This window comes from Chrysochloris asiatica, unplaced genomic scaffold (assembly GCF_000296735.1).
Source record: "Chrysochloris asiatica unplaced genomic scaffold, ChrAsi1.0 scaffold00265, whole genome shotgun sequence".
Classification (NCBI taxonomy): domain Eukaryota; kingdom Metazoa; phylum Chordata; class Mammalia; order Afrosoricida; family Chrysochloridae; genus Chrysochloris; species Chrysochloris asiatica.
This window is the reverse complement of record NW_006408783.1, coordinates 2,505,856-2,510,298: the sequence shown is the minus strand read 5'-3', so window position 1 is coordinate 2,510,298 and position 4,443 is coordinate 2,505,856. Positions and strand designations below refer to the sequence as shown.

At 38.7% G+C, this 4,443-nt stretch overlaps 1 pseudogene; it reads right to left on the bottom strand.

The window, feature by feature from the left end:
* Positions 1-1,713: 1,713 nt before the first annotated feature.
* LOC102830928 overlaps positions 1,714-4,443 on the bottom strand; it is a 5,969-nt pseudogene continuing 3,239 nt past the window's right edge.

Genomic DNA, 4,443 nt, shown 5'->3' with positions numbered 1-4,443 from the left:
TTACTGTGCCTGTTTGAATATTGATGTGATGCTGGAAGCTAAGTCGCTGGTCTTTCAAATGCCAACAGAATCACCTGTGGTGGACAGGTTCTGATGGATATTTCAGACTAAGAACAAAGCAGGGGGAAAAACAGGCCATTTACTTCTGAAGAATTATCCCTGAAAACCTTACGAATAGCAGTGAAACATAGTCTGATATACTGCAAGAAGATAAGCACCTCAAGTTGGCAGGCACTCCAACTATGACTGAGAAAGAGTTGCCTCCCCAAAGCTGAGTCAGCCTTAATAACGTGGATGGAGCAAAGCTTTGGGGACTTTCATTTGCTGATGGGGCATGACTCAGAGTGAGAAGAAACAGCTTCATTCATCCATTAGTAATTGGAATGTGGAATGTAGGAAGTATGAATCTAGGAAAATAGGAAATCATCAGAAATAAATGAAACAAAGATCAATATCGTAGGCATTAATGAGTTGAAATGGACTGGTACTGGCCATTTAAAATCAGGCAATCATAAGGTTTATTATGCTGGGAATGACAAATTGAAGAATGGTATTGTATTTATCATCAAAAAGAAAAAAAGTTCATAATCTATCTTGAAGTACAATGTTTTCTATGATAGGATAATATCTATATGTCCAGAAGGAAACCAGTTAATACAATAATTATTCAAATTTACATACCAACCACCAAAGTCAATGATAAAGACACTGAAGAATTCTATTAACTTCTTCAGTCTGAAATTGATCAAACATGCAAATCAGCATACATTGATAATTACTAGTGACTGGAATGCAAAAGTTGTAAACAGAGGGGAGAAATCGGTAGTTGGAAAATATGGCTTTGGTGATAGAAATTAAGTTGAAGATTGAGTTATAGAAATATTAAAGATCAATGACTTCTTATTGCAAATACTGCTTTTCAACCACATAAACAATAACTATACACGTGGAACCCTGGTGTGGTGCTGTAAGATAATGCACTGGACTTCAAGGCTGATTTGAACCATAAGGTCTACAATTCAAACCCATCAGAAACCTGAGACAGGGTCTGGTAGGAATTGAAACTGACTTGGTGGCAGTTAACAACAATCCACATGGAACTACAACAATTCAAATGGAATATACAGGAATCAAATTGATTAAACCTGTTGGAAGAGACAATGGAGATGCTCAATATCCTCAGTCAAATCAATGCCAGGGGTCAACTATGAAAGAGATCATCAATTTTTCATATGCAAATTCAGATTGAAGCTGAAAAAATTCAAAACAAGCTCGTAAGAACCAAAATACAAGGTTGAATATATCCTATCAGAGTTTAGACACCATCTCACAAGCAGATTTTTTTTTTTTTTTCCTTTTTGAAATTTCAAAATACTTTATTTTTTAAACGGGTCATGACACTAAATTTTTGGCCCATTCTGCCACTGGTCAAGTTTCAAATGCTTGCCTAGCAGCTGGGTGCATTCTTTAGTAGCATGTTTGGAAAATGAATAAAAATACATATAAAACAAATACTTAAATAGTTTCCACATGGAACACTGATAAATGTGACCCCATCATTTAGTCTTCCTTATTGTTGCATCTGTGCCAATCCTACTCTTATAGTTAAATTGTCCCTCTAGATCCCTCAATTCAAGCTAAACTTGCAGTTGTTGTTGTTGTTATGTGCTGTGGAGTTGGTTCCGATTCATAGTAACAGCTACAAAACAATACCTACATATTGATACTAGCTGAAGCACAAGGTGTCGGATGGCATTTCATTCCACTTTCCCAAGCACAAGACACAGATAGGTGCTGATATCCTCCTCAACTTCAGATGGGAACTCGTGGTTTTTGATCTGTTGCATCAGTTGCCATGGTGGTCCAAACATCACAGAGTAGATAGTTGGTTTCTAGAACCCATTAAAAGCCTAAGCAGCAGCAACAATATAAGCACCAATGTTTTCAAACAGCATCCAATTACCCACATGCATTTCTGGCAGATCACATGCTCAACAATCTGACGAAGGCTATTGCACACTGGTTCCCATATGCTAGATAAATAATACTTCTCATCTGGTTTGGGTCTCTTTTGCAGAAAGGGTTTGACATGTGCGTGATCATAAAGGATGCAATTAAATGATCCATCTACTCCATCATTAACATGATACATAAAAGTTTGTTCACACGATTCAACTACGTCATCAGAGCCCGTGCCTTTAATACAAACTTCTTAGCAATGATATTAACAGCAAAGGTGAAAGTTGACGCAACATAGTATGTGTTTGGTTCCGCTCTGATTTTCACTTCACAATCTGATGGAAAATACTTGTCAATATGAATTAATTACACTGGATCTCTTCATATTTAAGGTTCATATCCTCAGAATTTAAGGTTCATATCCTCAGATCCAGGAAAGCTACCACCAATATCTAGCAGACGTTGAAACCAACTTCAGCGAACATCAGAGATTGCTTATACAAAGGTCTCAGGATTGGTACAGCTACTTCCTACATGGAAACTGACACCAATGGCACCAATATTTAGCTCGTTAGCCCATTCTAACAGAAGCCTGCTGGTCTTGAGTGTGGCATCAAATTTAACACTGAGACAACAGACTGCTTTGGGATCATCAAAGCCAATCTGAAAAACTAACTTTGCCTTTGGATGTGCCCTGGCAACTTTCATCAACTCAACTTCACTATCAAAAGTCATCATCTGAACTCCATTATTGGCAGCATGTTTAATTCGAGATACTGTTTACAAGAATTTGCAAAGTATTTTCTCAGGAGGCACACTAAGACTTTGTACCAATTGATTGTAGTCAAATCCTGTCCCAGTGGCAGCTAGGCTCTTCACTATAGCTCTGATATAGTTATAATTGACTTCATAAAAGGGGATGACATGCGGAAGAGCTTTAAACCATCTCAGATGTTTATTTAGGACGTGCCCAAGATTCATAACATAGAAGGCATCTTTGTCATCTAAAGATGAGACTTCATTTATTTTTTAGTCCAGAAAGTCCTTGGCAGTAAAACCATCATCAAGGAAATGGCAGTCAAACTCTTCTTACTAAAGCTGTTCATGGTTTCTTGATGCTCCTTTGAAATCCAACAAAATGGAAAACCAAATGATAGACTTTCCAGATTTTCACAACAACAATTCTCTAGGAATTCCAAATCCTACTGAATAAACAGCTTGTACTCTTGGTACAGCAGTGAAACTGTTCTTAACACCTCGTTGAGGTCCACCACAGCGAGTGAAACAGCAGAAGAGTAGATTGGCTCTTCTGGCACTATCCTGCCACCTCTGCTGTGGTCTTGCCTGAGGACCGCCAACCAGAGGTGGTGCTGGAGCTGCTGACCGAGGGATGGCCAGTGGCAGAGACTGGAGGGGACTGACAAAAGAGCAGATATAATGTGGTAGACACTAATGACCAAAGATCAGAGGAGTTGTGGGATGACATTAAAAACATCATACATGGGAGTCTGAAACAAGATGGCAGAGTAGCAGACACACTGAGTTGACCCTTTGCAACAAAGACATGGACAACTGAAACAGATACAAAGGGTGATCTTGGAACACTAAGCATCAGAGGGTACGACAAAGAGGTGGACTGAGTGCCCACTGGAAGAGGAAGCTGAACAGGGACAATGAGAGAGACGAAATACAGATGGACTACAGGAGTGGCAAGGAATGGCCATCTTGAGCATTTCTGAGCAGCCCTTGATACAGCATTCTGCAGTCAAAAGACACAGCTGGAGATTGATAACAAGGGGTTAAATTCTCCCTTGTTCCTGTGCCTTCATTGCAGCTAGGGCATGGCCAGTCCCTTTCCTCACCAATTCAGTGAGTGGTAGCACCCACTACTGCACATTCTCAGTTCTAGCTGGGGTTGGTTCATGGCAAGGAGGCTCTGCTTCTAGAAGCATGTAAACCCACCATAAACTATGCTACACAAACTGTAAACAGAGAACTAACTGCATTCACACTTCTACTACATCCTCTAGGAACATGTGATGAGTGCCTGAGAATAAGCCAATAATCAACTAAATATAAATACAATGCCTCAATATCTCAGAGAAAACAGATAATTTCAGCTTACATAACAAAACAAGACTGAGTACCTCAAACAAGTGACCAAAATAGAGAGTCAAAAAATAGAACACCACACATGGTAAGGGAACTACCTGATAAGGATTTAAAAGAATGTTAATTAGGGAATTTCAATGGATTATGAAAAAGATCAGGAAGACTACAGATGAAAGCAAGGAAAACAGACAAAACTATGGTGAAAAATCAGGAAACAAACTGACACAATTTTTTAAAATGTAAATCATGCAAAAATAACAACTAGATAATCAGAAGATTAACACAAAGAGTTCAGAAATAGATAACACATTGAAAAGGGCAAAGAAATAGAACTGAGTCAACGAAAAGCTCAGTTACTGAACCTGAAGATAA